At 34.3% G+C, this 21,334-nt stretch overlaps 1 long non-coding RNA gene across 2 annotated transcripts in view; it reads right to left on the bottom strand.

The window, feature by feature from the left end:
- LOC116278760 (uncharacterized) overlaps nt 1-21,334 on the bottom strand; it is a 565,251-nt gene that overhangs the window by 221,472 nt on the left and 322,445 nt on the right. For both annotated transcript variants that reach the window (XR_004188091.2, XR_012074328.1), the window contains exon 5: nt 5,416-5,627. This is a non-coding gene — a long non-coding RNA (uncharacterized lncRNA). The remainder of the gene's footprint in view (nt 1-5,415; nt 5,628-21,334) is intronic.

Consider the following 21,334-nt stretch of genomic DNA (forward strand, 5'->3'; position numbering starts at 1 on the left):
TGTGGAATGTGGGGGGATATATCCTACAGAGCGGTTAGGGATCAGTTAATCATGAGGAGCTACGTATGGCATGCCAAAATGTTGGGATTTTACCCTGTAGACCGTGGGAAGTCTGAAGAATGCTAGGTAGATAAATGACACAATATGATTTGTTCGTGTTCTGAAAAGATAACTCTGATAACAGTATGGGAAACAACTGGTGAGGCCATGTCTTGAAGTAACAGTCTCAACGAGGGGAAGTTTGTAACAGCATAGGCAAGAAATGTTGAGGGTCTGAACTAAGGTGCTGGCTTGGGAATAAAGAAGAGGGAAAAGACAAATTCTCAAGATTTTAGAGGTAGAAACAAAACAATTTAATGACATGTGGAGGTAGAGGACTGTAAAAAGACACATTTAAGATTGTTCCCTGATCACAGGTAAGTGAGTGGATGGATCTTGATGCCGTTTTACCAAAATGGGAACTAAGTCTATGAGATAGAAAGTAAATAAAATGAAGGATTCCATGAGGTCAAAGAGTGGATGTAATCACAGATGGAGTGATAGAAGTGGTGGAAGGGGAGAAGCTTGTAGTCTGAAAGAGGGATATTAGAATTTGATGTTTCAAAGTGGGAGTGTTCCTAAACAGTGACATGGATCAAGATTTATTACCAAAGAATAAAAAGGTAAAAAAATTAAATGCAGCCAGACAAAAAGCTAGAACAAAAAAAATTAGATGCCTAATGCTTCTGAACATATGTTCAAGATGACTGACAATTTGACTTGAAACTTCCCAGAGGATAAAGTAAAGGTAGAAACCAAATCAGTTACAATGTTCCCAGTATCTGTATGATACAGACCAAGGAGTTGTTTATAAGAAGCCCAGATTTCTACCAGTACAGGATATGAGAAACTTTTCTCCCATGGTTCTCAAAAGAGGGCACTGACTTTGGTTTTTAAACTGGGGTGTGCTTACCTCTAAGAGTCATGCCAAGTGCCTGGTGCTACTTAGACCAGATAAACACAGTTTATCTTTGTGGAATTTTAACTTATTTGAAAATTTAGATGAAAATACAAATAATTATTTGTAAAATCAACACTGATTGTAGCAGCAGGAAATAATGGTAAACTTCTAAGACAAAATGTGAGGGTACCATTAATTTCTACATGTACAGTTAGATCCCAAAACTAAGGGATACTGATACATTCTCCTCTGTTTCTTGAAGGTTATAAATACTAAATGCTTTCCAAAAATTTCTATCAATTTAAAGGCTGGATATATAAGATTCTAATAATAACTATCATTATGATTTTTAAATAGATTTTTGTTCTCACAATGGAGGCTGGTGGCCTAATGCTAATGAAAGCAATGCACTAGGGGCTAAAATAATGCAGAATACTCCTCAATTCTCTGCTGGTCTGATTTGATCCAAGAATCAATTTTATCAAGGGTTAGAATGCATATATTTTACATAGTCCTTCAAGAGTATTATTTATTTCAACAGTTTTTTTAAAAATAAATATTAGCAGAGAGTTTAAGGTTATATCATTTAATAAGTATCTGGAGTATATTTTATATTACCAGCTTGTGGTTGATTTATATACATTGATGATCAAAATTTCAGGTAGAAATTTAGATTTACAGAACCTAAGACATAAAGGATATGTCCCTGAAAAGAAGGACACACTAGCTATTCAAGGAAATGAGCTGAAGCATCACAGAAAGCTCACTTCAGTGTAAATAATTCTGTGGGTAACCATGAGGGACTAAATGTCCTTGGAAAACAGCTTTGCATCCATTCCAACATGTACACAAATGGATAATCAAGTTTCCAAAGGATACATCAAGAGCACAGCCATGATCATTTTAAACTGGAAAAAAATTAATCAGGTGCTACTAAACACCTGTTACAGATATGAAAAAAATTTTTTTCAAAAATCCTTCCAAAGATTATTTGTATTTAAATCATGTGACTTCCTGATGACCCTTTAATGTAAATTGATTTACACAATGTATCTTTAAATAATGAGCAAGCTGGCTTGCTGAATACAGCAGTTAAAAAAACCTCACTTTGCCTTGGCATCACTTGAGAAGATTTTCTAAACCACAGATCCTCAGGTCCTACTCCAACACATCCACTCACTGAGAATCTTTGTGGGTGGGTCCCAAGAGACTGTACGCCTAAAATGCTTCCTAAGTGATGCTGATGCATCCGGATTCAGGGAACACTGCAAGTCTGTTCACTATAAATCAGATGAAGGCTGGATGCTCATTACCAAAAATGATAACTCTCTTCTTGCAATGGTTGATGATTAGCCATTCTATCTGACATTAATTAGACAGCACTGCTGACACCACTCCTAACTGTGACAGTAATACAATGTTCCCAAAGCACACAAAAGAGATTATTTTCCTCTTCTATCTAGTTGGTGAGCTAGCAGGTGTCTATGCCAAACTCACTCAAAAAAAGTATCAAGTTACTAAATGACTAGCTGAAGAGGAGGGAAGCCAGTACACAGCCGTGTTTTATCTGCTGGAAATTATTTTCTGACTCATCAGGAGACTGTTTCTAAGTGCAGGTTATATCAAAAGCTACTGGCCTGTACTGAATTCATTTGTTTAAACCTTTAACTGGTTCACGGAATTAGAGTCAAAGGCTACACAAAGATCAATAAAAGCTACATACAATCCTATGTTGTTCTTGACAAATTTGTCCCATAGATGATAAAAAGCAATAATAGATCCTAAATCATCATCTACCTCTCTCATAAAATATTGTTCTCAGTAACTTCAGCTTAATAATTTATCAAAAAGGAAAGTTTTGCAAGATTAAAAAAAGCCTAAAATTAGCACAGTAAAAGTTGCACACTGTTTTTATTATGATGACACTCTACATTAAGCGGAAGACCACAACAGAGTCCATAGCGGTTAATAAATCAACATAGGATTTACATATATTTACAAAACAGAACATTAATGTTTTCACTCATAAATCTGTGGAAGTAAAGGTATAACTGACAGAAATTGAGAAGCATGATGGAAAGGTGAAGTGGAGAGAGTAGAGAGGCACTAATAATCTTATCAAATAGTTGGGGGATGAATGGTCAACAGAAGCTCTCTAAAGTTTCATGCAATAAGACATAGAGTTTTAATTTAAGATTTTATTTTTAGAGCAGTTTTAGGTTCAAAGCAAATTGAGGAGAAGGCACAGGGATATCCTGTAAACCTGTGGCCCTCACACAACCACGATCTGCTCAATAATCAACATCCCTCCACCAGGGAGGTACACTTGTCATAACTGATGACCCTACACTGACTTCATAATTACTCAAAGTCCATAGTTTACATTAAGGTTCACTTTTAGTGTTGGTTCCTATAAGTTTGGACAAATGTGTAATGATATGCATCCATCATTATGCTATCATACAATGTATTTTCAATGCCCTAAAAATCCTCCAATATTCATCCCTCTCCCACATCTTCCCCCAATCCCTGGCAACCACTGATTTTTCACCGTCTCCATAGTTTTGCCTTTTCCAGAATGTTGAAGTAATACCATATGTAGCCTTCTCAGCTTGGCTTCTTTCACCTCGTAATTTAAGGTTCTTCCATGTCTTTTCATGGTTTGATAGCTCATTTCTTTTTAGCCCTGAATAATATCCCACTGTCTGGATGTTTATTTATCCATTCACATATTAAAGGACATTTGGTTGCCTCTAGCTTCTGCAAATTATGAATAAAGATGCTATAATCATCTGTGTGCAGGCTTTTGAGTGTACAGAAATTTTCAGCTCCTTTGGGTAAATACCAAGGTACATAATTACTGGATCACATGTTGAAAATATGTTTAGTATTTTAAGAAAAGGCCAAACAGTACTCCAAAGGGGCTGCACCATTTTGCATTACCACCAGAAATGAAGGAGAGTTCCTGCTGTCCTACATCCTTACCAGCATTTGTTGTTGACAGTGTTCCAGATGTGGCCATTCTAATAGCTTTGTACTAGTATCTCGTTGTTGTTTTAAATTTCAGGAGTTTTACACAAGTTTTACAGTTTTGCATTTTACATTTTGGTCTGTGATTCATTTTGAGTTAACTTTTGTGAAGGGTTGTAAGGTCTATGTGCAGATTCATTTTTCTGCACATAGATGTCAGTTGTTCTGGCACTGTTTGTTGAAAAGACTATCTTTGTTCCATTGAATTGCCTTTGTTCTTTGATCAAACTCATTCTAAAATTTACATGAGGAGGCAAAAGATCCAGAATGCTGACACAATAATGAAGGAGAGCAAAGACGGTGGATTGTCATGACCCAACTTCAAGACTTACTACAAAACTAAAGCAATCAAGACAGTGTGGTATTGGCAAAAGGATGAAGAAATAGATCAATAGAACAGAATAGAGTACCCAGAAACAGACCCCCCATAAATACAGTCAACTGATGGTGTCGTTGAGTTTAACTGTGTCCCTACTGATTTTCTGCCTGCTGGATCTTCCCACTTCTGAGAGAAGGATGTTGAAGTCTACAACTATGATGATGGAGTCATTTATTTCTTCTTGCAGTTCTATCAATTTTTGCCTCACATAGTTTGATGCTCTGCTGTTAGGTGTATACATGTTCCAGGCTGTTGTGTCCGGAGTTGGTGAATTGACTCCTTTATTATTATGTAATGCTTTTCTTTATCCTCGATAATTCTCCTTGCTTTGAAATTTACTCTGTCTGAAATTAATATGGCTACTTCTGCTTTCTTTTGATTAGTGTTAGCATGATATACTTTTCTCCATTCATTTACTTTTAGTCTATGTGCAACTTCAAATTTAAAGTAGATTTATTGTAGACAACATATAGTTGAGTCTTGTTTTTGGATCCACTTTATCAATCTCTGTCTCTTAATTGGTGCATTTAGACCATTGATGTTTAAAGTAATTATTGACATAATTGAATTAATATCTACCATATTTGTTATTGTTTTCAATTTGTTGCCCTTGTTCTTTGCTCCTATTTTTGTCTCCCACTGTATTTTGTTATTTTAATCAACCATTTTATATAATTTCATTTTCTTTCCTTTCCTAGCAGATCAGCTACACTTAAAAAAAAAACTATTTTTAGTGGTTGCTCTAGGGTTTGCAATATATGTTTACAACTAATCCAAGGCCACTTTCAAATAATAACATATTGCCTCACAAGTATGTGAGTACCTTATAATAATTCCAATTCCTCCATCCTGGCCTTGTATCATTGCTGTCATTTATTTTATATATAAGCACACATCAGTATTTTTCTCCAATATTTACCAAAAGAATCTGGTTGAGCTACAGGAGGTAAAACTCATAAAGTATAGGGGCCCTCCATTTGACTGGGTCCCTTGGGATTTTTAACTCGCAAGAGTTATCCACACTGAGCCTTCAGCAATTTATCAATTACAGTTCAAGTTTTCCTACCTTGGCACTGGTTCCCCTGGTGGTTTCCACTCATGAGTCTCTGCTACAGGAAGCCATGACTCCTTATGTTGGCCTGCCTTTTTCTCCAATCTCGGGGGCAGTGATTTGCCCTGTGTCCTCCCCTCTCTCATGGATCCAAGAAAAGTAGTAGTTTTTTTCAGACTGTTCAGCTTTTCAGTTGTTGTTATCATGGAGTGGCGACTTTCAAGAACCTTGTATGTGGAACCAGAAATGAAAATACAGAAATAGAGTTTTAACATAAAAAAAAATACTCAACAGACAAATGAAAAACTATAATAACTGTTAAAATGGAGAGGATTTTTATTGAAATAAATCTTCAATTTTCACAATGCTGAATTAATAAACAGAATCTTACATTGACATCAATAAATTATGTCTAATATTTAGTTGCTTGGTAATAACTGGCATGAAAGTTAAAAAGATACTTTTATGGTAGGAAGAACAAGTAGCTGTGTAAGTTGGTGAACTGAGTGAGATGGTGGACAGTTATTCTCCATTATAATCTCTCCTGCACTGTTTGATCCTTTTAACCTTTATGCAAGCATTGCTTTGAAAAAAAATTAAAAGGGGAAAGAGAAAGAGAGCTGAATTCTATATATTTTAGAGTTTATTTTGATTTATATAGCTGGCAAAATTATATAGCTGACAGATATCAATTCAAAATCAGATTTCAATGATCTTTCTTGCGAAATTCAGGAAACTGAGTCCTAAAATCTCCCACTCAGGCTGCAGTTTCAATACTGGCTTGCTTATTTGTTTGTTTTTGAGAATATAAGTTTATAATAGTTGAGCCTGAAGAGCTCCAATATAGCCTCTTTGAAATTTCATTTCCCACATTTCTTCTCTAATCACTAGAATTTTCTTTTGATTGTTGAAATTCCTTTAAAGAATACCAGGAAGGCAAAGCTGTGATGTTGTGATTATCCTCCCATACAAGCAGAATCATCTGGACAAGAGCAAAAAGAATGACTTAGATGGAAAGGCGTATGTTCCTATTTGGGAAGAAATTCTTCGATTTGATTCCTAAATTACTTAAATAGTAATTTTTAATGCCTCCTAAGTTTTAGGCTGTTGAATATTCTTTCCTGAAGTCCCTGAGGTTTGCACTCCTGTGTATGTCACCTGTGATTCTGCAGCACATTATTCTGGATGATGCTTCAGCACCTGCTGGAATTCCTCTTAATGAGGTTTTTGTGAATAGATGTTAAAAAGCCATACTTGGTGGAGTTTGTAAAGTCCAAGCTATTTAATTATATTTTCCTAGATGTGCTCAGTTTCTCTGTTACCAGACCATTCCTATGAATTCTCTTAAAACTGGAAGGTAACTCAGAGCCTCAGAAACAAGTGATTCAGGCATATGCTTAATTGTACCCTACTAACCTTCCTCTGTCATCTCTGAATGATTTCATAGTTCAGTGACAGTAGAAAAAGAGTGTGGGAAAATCATATTACCAAAACTTAGGGGAAAAAACAAAAAGAAGAAGAAAACCTCGAAGAACCTTAAATGCATACTAAGTGAAAGAAGCCAATCTGAAAAGGCTACCTACTGTATGCCTCCATCCACACAACATTCTGGAAAAAATAAGACTATGGACACAGTAAAAAGATCATTGGGGGCCAGGGATTGGTGGAGGAGGTGGGATGAATAGGAAGAGCGCAGAGGGTTTTTAGGTGAGTCTATGTACATAGAAATGGCACTACAATAGTAGATATATGTCATTATATGGTAGGCCAAATCCATGGAATATACATCACCAAGAATAAATCCTAACGTAAACTATGGACTCTGGGTGATAATGAGTCATCAATGTAGGTCCAACAATTGCAATAAAAGTACCACTATCATTCAGGGTTTGATAGTGGAGGAAGTTGTGCATGTGTGGGGAACATACGGAAACTCTACTTTCTGCTCAATTTTACTGTGAACCTAAAATGCTTAAAAAAAAAAAGTTTATTAACTTTTAAAAAAGCCAGTTTTAACACAAGTTACTGTTAACATTTTAAAATTAAGGGGAAGGTTTGCCTGTAAAACAGCATAGGAATATTTTTTCCTTACTTAAATTTCCAGCCACTCTTTCCCTAAATGTTTGGCCAATTGAAATTGCCACTAGTTGGCCTATAGGAAGAATGCTTGATACTCATTCATCTTATTGCAAATTTAATATTTATCATTCTGCTTGGCTTAACACTAGAAGTATTAGTTATGATAATAAGCACAATTAGGTAATTACATGGGCAAATGGAGTGTTTCTCAAAGATCAGAAAAGGAGGAAATGGGATTCTGCTTTAGCCAGTTAAGAGTGAGGCCTCTGCTAGTAATACATGGACAGACGTGCTGGGGCTGTTTTTTTCTTAAGTAGAATCACTGGATGGACACAAATACTTTATTTCTAAGCTAAACTTTAAACCTTCTGTAATTTTCTTACATCTCTCTATACAAAATTACTCCTTTGATTGCCTTTGGGAGCCCGCCTTCAGCCAATGCCTTTACAAATAAGCTGAAGGGCCAGTCACTTGACTGGGGATGATCCTGTTCCTTTGTTCCAAATATATTAAAGCTAATGAAAGATGTGGCCATGGCAAGTGTAGGTAGAGTGGTGGTTCTCTATGCATCCTTGCTGTGAATTCTCTGACTACCACCAGACTCTCTTTGTGTAAACATAAGTGGTAGAGAAGGCATATTTGGGGCTGTCAAATTGCTAAAAGTGTAGCTATGATAATCAAGAGAATCACACAAAACAGAGAGCTGAAGGTCAGGCTTTTGTATAGAAAAAATTTAGGAATAAGTATGGAAACTGTGGGAAAACAGTCAGGAGGAGGAAAGATTTCCCCCTGCCGCAAAGTGGAGCAATGTCATTGTGTCCTGCTGCCCCAGGCAGAGAGTCTGTGTAGCCAAGGGATTCTATTACCTTTTAAGTAGAAAACTATGTCACTGTTAGACAGTTTTACTAATTTAACATGCTATATATAGCAAAGCCTATATAAAACATTTCTGAAGTCTTTATTTTTTTTTCCATGACTAGTCAAATCTATAAACCTATGTTTCATATCTCACATAAAACATTTTCTTCCTCAACTATTTCTTGTCTTGGCTTTTTGGAAATTACAGTGAGGAGGCTTCATGTGATGTTATCTTGCCTTACTGAGGAATTAATTTCATGCATGAAGGGGCTATGCAATATCCCAGCAGGATAGGTCATCACTAATAGTGCAGCTTTGAATCCTGCAGCAGTGGAAAAGAATAAGAGACTCACTGAAGCTTTCTGGCTTGGGATTTTGTTGCTTTCTAACTAGAGACTGAATACAATAAAAGTAAGGACGCTGAGCCCACCAGTGTCACTCATCCTCCAGCTTTCCACTTGTTGGTAGAATGTATTATGGGGAAATGAGTGGGAGTGAACTTGGGTTACCATACTTGTGCATTTCACACCTATATGGTAAAAATGTCTTTGTCATCTCCTTGGAAAGAGATAAAATTGACAGAGACAGATGGAAGCTTCGCCTTCTTTCTTTGAGGAGGCGAATTAATACAATTGAAATGAGCGATGTGCTTACATCGACTGACTTGCTAAATAGGCTTGTCTTGATATGGAAAGTGTAGTATATTAAAATACAAGTATATTTAAAATATAGATAAATATTTATAGAGATGCAACATTAAAGGCAAGAAATCAGCTGGGTTGATGAAAGTCAGAAGGGAGAGGGTCTTCATTAGGTTTCGAAATGCTAGTGAGACATTCATTTGAGAACACAGCTACAGCTTAATTTTAAAAGGACAAACACTACCATTTACTAAAATAGAAATACAGAACAAAAGAGCCCTAACAACTTGAGAGAATTAATTACTTAGTAGTAACTTAAATAAAGCATTTTTTAAAAAAAAAGTCTAGCTTTATCATAGAAAATAAGGTTTATTGATCAAGATAATAATAAACTCCTACCTATAAATAAAAAAACTCAAAATTTTAATAAATTAATTCTAGCTTCTTTAAGTGGTCTTAAATAGTAGCATATAATGATTCAAGTCTATTTCAAGTGTCAGAAATTTCTGTATACAATGAAACATGTAAAGCCTTCTTCCTTTGCACAAACGAGAACATTAAAGATGAATGTCCTGGGTATTACAGAATCTTTTCAAATATACAAACTACAGTATCAGGTGTAAACTATGAAGCCTTAAATATCAAAGTCAGAAGAACTGATTGGCTTTGATTGACCTGAATCTCATTTATTAATTACCTGAATATTGGATAGATATTTTGTTTAATATAAGTATGTTCCATCATGTCTGATGTTGCAGGGGAATATAATAGACCTAAAAATGAAAAATTAAACAAAACAAAAACAGAACAAAACTGAATTGTGATTCTATAAGAACACATTTCCAAATCAGTTAACTCTCTTCCATTAAGAAATACTAAACCCTTTTCATGAACTTCTAAAAAAAGTGGATATTTATATAGTTGCATTATATCTTTAATGTGTAATAAAAATAAAAGAACTTACTTCACTGAAAGTGATGACCATAAATAAGTTTTTATTATATGAATATGTTGCACTAAGCTCTTTCTCCATTACCTATTTAGTAAGCAAAAAAATGGTCTAATGCATTTGGGTTTATATACTTGTTTTTCTACTTACGAAGACCAAGACACTAATGCCAGTGATTAAATGAGCTTGGTGCAGAAAAGTCATTTGTAGGTAGGCATATCAAATAAGTAAAATATTGTTTACAAAAGTAGTATGATTGTGAATAGAATTCTTTTTTATAAGCTACTGATAGAATTTCCTTCCTCTTTTATGTTATTAGTTTATTATTTCACATCAGGAGTAAGATGTTCCCAATCCATTTTCCCCCTTATTTTTCACAATCTGCCAAATGAAATGGTTAGGAAACAGAACTCAGTATTTCTATTTCTCCTATAACAGTTTTCTTGGAGGAAGTGTAGAGATCTTAAATTTATGGTGATAATGAAGGTTCCATCTGTCCACAAATACACTAGTAGAGCCATTTTTGTGACACTGCTCACTCTGTACTTTCCAGGTCACTGAAAAACAGGACAGAAGGCTCTGAGCTATGTGCTCTGCTAAGTGGAACTATTTTGTTTACATGCACCAGTGCCCCGTATGCAGGGAACCACAATGCAATCAGAGCAAGATACATAAAGGGTAGATTTATTTTATAGCCTGGCTTAAAAACAGTAAAGACACGTCCTCTTGGTTTCAAATGTTTAATTTGTTTGATCAAATGCTAAGAGCTGTATTACTCAATGGTCTTTTATCATGTTTAGTGACCATGAAGGATAGAACTCAGGTGATGCCTTCTCTTTAACTATTTAATAGAAGTATTCCATATATGACACAAAATTTAAATAGACTGTTCAATAATTGTGAGATTCTTACAATGATTTCACAAAGATTAGATTCTTGGAGAAAATGCTAAAACATTGCAAAAATATGCATCATTAGAATAGCTGTTTCAACAAGCATCATCTGGTTCCAACTTTTTCTCATGCAAGTAAGGAAAACACCACTGAAAAAGAGGGATGGATTTATCCCAGTGCTTGCAAGCAGCTGTGTAAGAAGCCATCTAACTCTGTGGTCAGTGTTCCTTCTAACACATTTCATTGCCTCTCTTGTACATGTTAGTTGGTAGACAATGAGATGCAATGTTTGCTTTCCTGGATCTCTAATCACCATCCTGAAGTCACATTTTCATGTAAACTGATACTTTGGGGGAAAAAAATGAACTAGTAAATAGGGTCAGCTTAAGTTAAATATGCAGTTTTCTATATGGTGCATTTTGAGAGCTCAAATTGAATGAGCTCAGAGTCCAAAAATTTATTCTCCAAGTCTGTTGGAGTATATGACTATACCATCATTATAGTCACTGTTAAGTCATTATTGGGGGAAAAAAAGCTAGTTAATATGCAGATTTGTTTATCCCTTGTTACAGAACATATCTGGGAATATGGCACCTAGATAGGAACCACTGCTTAGGGTCAAAAATGCAGCAGAAACATTCTGATCATGGAACATGGTATCCATGGAGCTTAAACACAGGGTGGCAGCTACAATCAGGAGTGGTGGTAGGTGACTGGGAGGAATTTCACAGAAGAAAGCACTGGGTACCCAAAGCTGGCATAAAAGAAAATTCCAAGGATGTTGAATAAAACTATCTCCCTTACTACTTCACCTAGACTCATTAGTGCTAACCCGTATTTTTAAGCTTCTTTGTCTGAAACCACGTGTTCAGTCCTCTGTGCTCTACTATATGGAGAGAGTTTTCAGTCAAAACCTTTTGATATGTAACCATCCCCAACTTGCTCATTTTGCAAAGATATAAAATACCAAGCTTGGAATCTAAACATTTGTCTTTACAGTGTTGTAATCCCTTATTATATGTGTGGTTAATTATCTTTAAGCTACTCCCAATTTAAGGTCCCTTATCTGTAAGCCCATGTCTCTCTCCCACACCCGGATTTCCATTAATACTTCACTAAGAGGCCAGAGACTATAATAGGACACCGCCACATGGGAAAGGTAAAGGCAGGTCCTTCTCTTGTGATCCAAAAGTATTAAAGGAAGAACAGAGAGAGGGGGAAGAGGGACCAGAAATAATATATAAATGTTCTTATGACGGAGGGCAGGGTTTAACATTCCTACACTGTTCTTCATTTGCTTGCATTGAGGATAGCACCCAAAAGGCCTCTGATCTTAGACGGAGCAGAAAAAGCAGCTGCTCTGTGAGTCAGCAGGCCTGCTATGGGGTTTACTAGGCCACAGGCAGGATGGAGGACATGGCAGAGGTTCAGTGGGTGCAAGGCAATGGTGGGAGCCAAGTGAGATGAGGGAAGGCTGCCAAGCTCCAATTATGCCAAAAGAGGCCAGACCAGATGTGTACACTGATACCCGAGTTCAGTCCGAGTGCTGACAGACTGATCAGAGCACAGGCAGATGAGGAGCATCCTCATGGTCCAGAATGACCAGGGAAGTCCATGGAGATGGCCTACTTCCCCTCCCGCCAGAAGGACGCAGTCAGTTCTCCACATTTCCTAGAGAAAAATAAGGGGAAAGAAATAGAGGCTTGCAGAAAACTGAGCAAGGGTACAAATGAAACAAAGTGACCGCTCAAATGACTACCCTGGACTAAACTGTAAGCTGAACTAGATTACATGTATTTTGTTTTTGTTTTCTTGCTATCCAGATCATTTACATTAGTGTGGTGTGAGTAATTCTGTAACACCATGCATGCACACATAGTCAAACTGGCTATGGATTCACTGAACCAGATTCTATTCTGTTGTTTAATAAAGGAAAATGGTTATTGCATTAAAATATATCTTGCAGCGCCTCAGTACAACTCTAGAATGATTGTGTTCCTAACAGAAGGTAAGGAACAGATGTAAATTATATTTAATTAATTCTACTTAAGTTTGTTTTGTTTACATAAACTTTAAACTAGGCATTTGGGATCATAGTCTAATTAGAAATGCTATAGATCATAGATTCCTAAACTTTCTTAGTTCAAAGCACCTTTAGAGTCTTAGTAACATTTTTAACAAGTCACCAAGACCAAAGCAAAACAAAATGATAATTTAGAAAATAATGTTAACAGTTCTTTTATCCAGTCTTAGGTCCAACAACTTAATAATACATTTTTGTATCCAAACATAACCATTGTAATTTGAAAAAGTAATGCAATTTAAAAATTTTTTAAATTTTACTTTTAAATAACTACAATTACTAATTAGATGTGTATGACTGTTGAGAAATGCACAATTTTTCAAACTATGCTATCAGATTGGATATGGCTAGTCAACCTCTTTTTCTTTCCCATATTGATTTTTGCATAGTACGTGTTTGTAACTGATGAAAACACAGCTTTGTGAAGGTATGATTTTAATTAAAAAGAACTTAGTGTGATTTAACGTAGAAACTGTGAAGTACCTCAAGCTAGTATTTCAAGTGATGTCTGGCAGTTACTAGGTATCACCATGTTTCCCTTAAAAAGCCAATATGCCCCCATGTTGCCTCTGCGAGTTTGTTGCCGTGCCCCAGGGCACTCTGGAGTATAGAAGCTGTGTTCTTTCAGAACATCGATTAAAATTGGATAAGAATAGTTGGATTGATATTATTTACATTTTTAGAACAATGCTTGGCACTTAGTGAGTACCTAATAATCGTTACCTTTTAAAGTGGGTTCCTCCTCCGCAGATACAGAGGACCAACTGTAATACCATTTATATACAGGACTTGAGCATCTACAGATTTTGCTATCAGGGGTCCTGGAACCAGTCCCCCTGCCAATACCGAGGGACAACTGTTTAATTACTATTTCTAAGTAAGACTTCCTCTGATGGAAATCAGCCTATTTTAGTGATCAAGCACCGCAACTTTTGCTTCATCTCATTTATTGAACAAAGCATATCTTGTTTAGACATGCTTTGTTCACATATCTACTGTAGCAGTTATATATAACTGTCATTTCTTTGTGTCTGGCTCTACCTGCAAGCGGCTCAAGGACAAAGAGCACTCTTCTTCATTTGACATCCCAAAGCCTTGAACTTTACTTGGCATAAAAAAACGTTTAATAAACATGCATGGAATGAATGAATGATCAAATGCAGCATAGCAGTTCCCAGTGGTACTGAGCATCAGGTCATAAAAAACATGACATTTAATTATCAAAGACCACTTAATGTTGTAGATCTATTCTTGAAGAATTTTGATCTTAGAGTAGTTGGCTTGGCTTACTGAGACTAGTCAATTGAAAGATCATACCCAGAGAAATGATTTAAGCTTCCAGATTTGCAGCACTTGATTTTTTTTCTAGACCACTAAAGAAATCAATATGGTTGTCAGAATGATCTTTATGTAATCATGTCAAGCATTAGATCCTTTCAAATCTGAGTATTAAGAATTTGATAAAATGTAAACAAGGCGTCAGAGAATGTGATAACTTGGCTAAATTTATTTCTGAGGTAGAATATAAACTTACTATACCATCTGCCTGAAAATACTTGTTCAACCCAGAACAAGGAATTAAACAAAGGTTTTCATTCCAGGCATACTTCAAATATTCAAAGTTTCCCCAGACACTTTATAATTTTTTTTAACTAGAAAAAAAATTTTTATTGAAGTTAAATTGACCTATAACACTGTTAGTTACAGGTGCACAGTGATTTCCTACTTCCATACATTACAAAATGATAACCATAATAAGTCTAGTTACCATATTTCACCAAACAACATTATTGAAACATTATTGACTATATTTCCCAAGTTGTACAGTTCATACCCATGACATTTATTTTGTAACTGGAAGTGTGTACCTCTTAATTTCCCTTACCTATTTCTCTCATCCTCCCAAATCCCCTCCACTCTGGCAACACCTGTTTGTTCCCTCTATCTATATTTCTATTTCTCTCTGTTTGCTCATTTGTTTTGCTTTTAGGTTCCACATATAAGTGAAATCATATAGTATATGTCTTTCTCTGTTTGACTTAATTCACTCAGTGTAATACCCTCTAGGACCCTCCACGTTGTCACAAATGGCAAAATTTCATTCTTTCTTATGGCTGAATAATATTCCATGGCATTTATATACCACATCTTCTTTATCCATTCATCTATGGGCACTCAGCTTCCTCCATATTTTGGCTATTGTAAATAATGTTGCAATGAACATAGTGCATATATCTTTTCAAATTAGTGTTTTTATTTTCTTTGGATAAAAACCCAGGAGTGGAACTGCTAACTCCTTTTTTATTTTTAATTTTTTGAGGAATCTTCACACTGTTTTGCATAGAGGCTGTACCAATTTACATTCCCATCAGCAGTGTATAAGCATTCCTTTTCTCCACACCCTCTCTAATACTTGTTATCTGTTGTCTTTTGGATAAAAGCCATTCTGACAGGTGTGAGGTAATATCTCATTGTAGTTTTGATTTGCATTTCCCTGATAATCAGTGAGGCTGAGTATCTTTTCATGTGCCTGTTGGCCATCTGCATGTCTTTTTTGGGAAAATATCTATTTAGGTCCTCTGCTCAATTTTTTTAATCAGGTTATTGGGTTTTTTGATGTTGAGCTGTATGAGTTCCCAGGCACTTTAAAGTGGAATATCTTTGATGCTCAACTGAACTGAGTTTCACGTACTTGATCATGGATAAATATTTCTTGGTTTATTACATAATAATAAAACTTTGAGCAGTTTAAGAATTATAAAGCTGAATATTACTCAATTTATTCAGTTGTAGAAAATCTGTAAGTAAACCAAACCAAAGTTGTTTCCAATAAATTTTTGCAAAAATACTGGCATAAAATTTCTACAAGATTTTAAGATTATCTCTGAGTGTAAATGTTGATACAGGAGAACATTTCAATTTTAATTTTCAAGTGAAATTATTGTCTGAGTCCTTATACCTGAACCTACTGGCATCAACCGTATCACTAAAATAGTGACTTGATGAAGAGACACAGATGAGGGGCTTATAGAAATGTGACTTTGCATTCTTATTTCCCAATTTTAGGTTCTCACACAAGAAAATATATGTCAATGAAGACTATGAAGATCAAGAAACAAAAATACTAGGAACTAGAAAATAAATCTCCTCCACTAGAACTAACGACTCCACAATACATTGGAATTTAATGGTATTTTCTCTGCTTTATATCCCTAAAATCAATAAGGCTCATCATTTATAGAATTCTCCTTCTTCAAAGAAAGATCATTTTAATCACAAACCACAGTATATGAGTTGTTTTAGAATTTCCTTTAACTCTCAACTAGCAATGCCCCCCCAAAGCTAAATTACATCATCACGCATTGTTTCTGGGCATGCAGAAATTACAAATTTTATATTAGTAAGTTTGTGTTATTCTCTCCTTAAATTGCTAAGCATTGTTCACATATCCTAGAAAATGAATAAAACAATGAACTCAAAGCAATACCTAACATAGACTTAAAATATTACCATGAACATAGCATTCTATAGAGTATATGTTTATTCTGATTTAATATTAAACTACTGTGAAAATAATCAATTTCTAAAAATTAAAAAATCTATTTTAGTCATATGCCTTCTAATATATTTTCTTGTTTGCCATTTGTTTTTTTAAAACATTCCAGTTAAAAGAGATGTTTGCTTTAAGAATCTTGAGATGAATATGCAGAATTGTAAGATTCAAAATTTTAATCAATAAATATATGGCTAAATTGGTCATTTCAATAGGATAAATGCCTTTACACTCACTTTTCAAATGCACTGTTGTTCATAAGTAATGTTATCTTAATATTATAAATCTAATTATTCATTCATACTGTGGTGGATAATGTCATTAGTAACCCCAAAATGTTCATTTGTTTCCTTGCCTTGAATTTAAAAAGGCCTAGCATTTCATAACAACAAAACTCTAAATACAATTAACTATACAGAAAATCCCTATTAATGATTAGACATTTAGCAATTATTCATTAATACTGAATTATTAGGCTATAAAGTGAGTAGACTATAAAAATATACAAGATAAAAGAATCACTCCTTCCATCATCTTGAGAGCTCATATCATTATGTAGCTAACTGCCAGGAATGAGCTGGAGGTAAGACAGAGCTAGACTAATTCTGGAAAAACTGAAAATCACACAGCCCTCTGACTTTCACTTACTTAAGAAAATCCTTAAAACCTCATAATCACACAACCTTTAAAAGTCATCTTAGAAAGACAGAGAACTAATCATCCAACTTAAGTACATTTGGGATCTAACAGCCATTTCAGGCTGCCTCCAGCTGTACACATCTGCCAAGTACAGTTATTCATTTCCAGGACAAAATGGAAAAAAATTATTCCTACCTCTGACATGAAGAATGAGGATGTACTTTATCCAACAAACTGTGTGGTTTCTATACTCTCCAAATAGTGAGAGTAGTATGAGTAATTTTGATAGCTAGATCTCATGCTGAATCTTCCATCTAAATACTTTTAGAAGAGTGGTACATCACACACAATGATACGGTTTCTCGTCTGCAGCTTTACTTTCACCTTTACCTCACAAGAAGACCATGTCTTATGTTAGATAGCCATCTAGCTGGATTTATTTCTTTGCCTTCTTAAAAGATGTGTATCAAAATGAATTAAAACTGTTTCCTACAAGCTCATAAAAATCACTAGTGTGATGATGTAGCAAGTTTTTACTACAGGGAAGAAAAATGAATGTCATGTTAGTCACTGTCCTTGTTTTTGTTGTTTAACAGAATCATTTATCTGAAGAGATGCTATAAACATTGAGGTCACTGTCATCTACTGCTTATTAGAAAAATCCACCCTGTCAGTCAAAAATATTTTTAAATACCTTAAAATACCTGAATGATGAGTATAATCTAAAATTAGAGACAGCTTTGTGGAGCAGATGACATGAGACATTCTTGGAAGATGGGCAGAACTATGACAGGTGGAGATATAGGGGAAGGATATTTTGGGCTAAGAAATTGACATGAGAAAACAGAATATGTTCAAAAAATGACGAGTATACTGGTATGGAAGGAATGCAAGGCATTTGGGGTGAAGAAAGAAAAAAATCTATATACGTAGGATTTTAAGAGTGTATTGAGACCTGACTCTATAGAGTTTTGAATCCCAGGGTAAGGTGTTTGGACTTTGTTCAATAGATAACAAGATGGCAAGGTTTCTGGGAGAAATACATATTTAAAAGAACAAAATATTTACACATATTTTAAATAAACTTCTAAAAGGTTCCAAGGAAAGGATTACAATCTGAAGAATGGACATCTATCAGATTGACTTTCTTTAAAAGGAGCATAAATAAATTAAATAACCAATTTTTTTATTCTACATAATTTTTCCTATAAACATTTTTGATATAGGAGAATCTGTAACTACTTAGAATATATGCTTACTATATAGATAGTGTTTCACAGATTTTGAAGATGAAACATACTATTACCATCTGTTATTTAGTGTCAATCTGCACTTAAAATAACCAGGTTAGTATCATCACTAATAAGCTTTTTAATTAAGTTGTAATCCTTTTTTTCTTCACTAAGCAAATATCAAAACAATATGATATGCTTTTCAGTTACTTAAATTTGGAACAGATTTATTTAAATCTCAATAGCTGGCTGCATTTCTTGAAAAAAGAAAACACTTCTTAAACAGCTTTTAGAAAAGAACTATTGAAAGCTTCGAGTTTCTATACAAATATCAGATACAAGTAAAGTATTCTGGAAGACTTAATTTGAATGAATAAATATATTAAAATAAGTGACAAAACATTGTCTTCATATTTTCTTAGACTCTATCACATCTCATTTGTTTCTACTTTTCCTATATTCTTATTTTCTTTTATTTTCTAGTTATATATTCAATCTTTTAAAATATTTATTTCCATTATTTTTCTTGTCTAGTGCTCTTCTTTACACTAAGTATTTAAAAAAAAGAATGTATTGAATGAGAAAAACCACTTTAAAATATACAATTTTTTTTAATGTAGTACATGTACTTTGAAAACCACATTGGAAAATTCAGAAGAGTATAAAGAATAAAAGCCAACCATTCTCCCAATGCATAGTTACAAAGAGACAACCAGTGAGAATATTTGATGTACCTTTAGAGCATTTTTATAGTGTATAAATGTATGCAATGTTTTACAAAATCATAGTAACATATTTTAATCTGTTTTTAACTTTGAAAATATATCAAATACTTCATCACTAATTATTTGCAAAACTAATTTAATAGTTGAAGCAGTTCTTCTTTATATATTATGATTATTTCTTATTTTTAATAAGATGATCCCAATTCTTTCTGTGGTAAATCTTCAGAAATATCTCTTAGTAGTTCATATAATACATTCATAAATTGTCCCAAACTTCATCAAATGGTATAAATATGTGAAGAAGATACTGGTTATCTTATGTTATAAAGAAAGTACATTTATTATAAGGAAAATATAAATAATAAAATAAAATGTTTGATGATAATATTCAAAGATAAAAGCTGTTAACTTTTCCTATATTTCAGCTAGGCCTTTTTTACAGGCATATCTTGTACATACAGTTTACATAAAACTGCTTTCTTGATTTCACATTATATATAATAGTTTTCTTATAGCCATATATATTATTCAAATTATAGTTGTTTGAATGGTAACTACTATCTAAAATATGTGATCAAAGTAAAAAAAAAAAAAGAAAAAAAATCTAGAACTTACAAATACTTATAATTCTTTTAACCTGAGATAACAATTTCTAACATTCTGATGTATACTTTCTTAGAGCTTCTTCTATTTTTCTATTAACACACACTTAAAAATTAAAATTAAAATGCTAGCATACTATATTCAAGAACTGTTTCTTCTATCTCTATGTGATCTTATAAGTTAATTTTAAGTAGCATCTATGTACTGAAATCTATAGAAATGGCATTTTCAGAATTCAGATTTGCCTCTGTCCCTTATAAATTTATGAAAGAATATCTCTTGGACATAGATAATATAAAATTTTATACATATATTATCTTATAAACATACATAAAATCATGTATATGTGATTATGATGTTGGATCAGAGGGCAGTTTTACTAAATACTACTACATTGGTCTTCTGAATTGCTGTGCAAGTGTTAATGCCTGAACACTGATAAAGTTGCCATCTCCCTACATCTTCACCAACATTTGTTAATAAATTCCTTCCTACCACTTTCTAATCCAGCCTTCCCATTGGCCTGTGCAGAAGATAGATAAACCTTGGAGAATGACAGTGAATTACCATAAATTCAATCAGGTGATGGTGACTCAAATTTCAACCTACAGTTCCAGATATTTTATTGCTTGAACAAATCAGTATATTCTCTGACACCTAGTTTGCAATTACTGATCTGTTCAAGGCTTTGTTACTCGATATTTGTTCTGATGGCTTGTAAAGACCATCCCAAGGTTTCTTTCAGTTGGCAGGACCAGCGATATACCTTCATTGTCTTACCTCAGGGGTATGTAAACTCACCAGACCTATGTCATAATCTAGTCCACAGGAAAAAAACTTGATCACTTTTTCCTTCCCTTCCCTTTCCCATCATACTGGTCTTTAACATTGAGGCTATAGTAATAATTGGACCTAGTGAGCTGAAAGCTACACACATTGACAAATTATTTGCAGGCCAGAGGGTGAGAACAAAATCCACAAAAATTGAGAAAAATTACATTTCAGTGATCATGGAATTTAAGAATAATAAAGATGTATGTTCAACATCTATTTATGATTTAAAAAAAAAAGCTCTCAACAACGTGGGTATAGAAGGGATGTACCTCTATATAATAAAGATCATTTATGACAAGCCCACAGCTAATATCACAGTCAATGGTGAAAAGCTGAAAGCATTTAAAACAGATACATAGATCAATGGAACAGAACAGAGAGCCCAGAACTTAAATGGTCAATTAATCTATGACAAAAGAGGCAAGAATACACAATGGGGAAAAGAGAGCCTCTTCAATAAATGGTGTTGGGAAAACTGGACAGCTACATGCAAAAGAATCAAACTGGACTACTTTGTCACACCAGTTACAAAATAAATTTAGAATGGATTAAAGACATAAACGTAAGATCTGAAACCAAAAAACTCCTAGAAGACGTAGGCAGAATGCTCTCTGACATAGGTCTTAGCAATATTTGGGGGGCTCGATCTACTCAGGCAAGGGAAACAAAAGCAAAAAAAGATGGGACTTAATAAAACTTAAAAGCTTCTTTACAGCAAAGAAAACCATCAACAAAACAAAAAGGCCACCCCTTGAATGGGAGAAGATGTCTGCAGATGGTATATCTGAGAAGGGGATAATATCCAAAATAGTTAAAGAACTGATAAAACTCAGCATAAAAGAAAA

Source organism: Vicugna pacos, chromosome 7, assembly GCF_048564905.1.
Source record: "Vicugna pacos chromosome 7, VicPac4, whole genome shotgun sequence".
NCBI lineage: Eukaryota > Metazoa > Chordata > Mammalia > Artiodactyla > Camelidae > Vicugna > Vicugna pacos.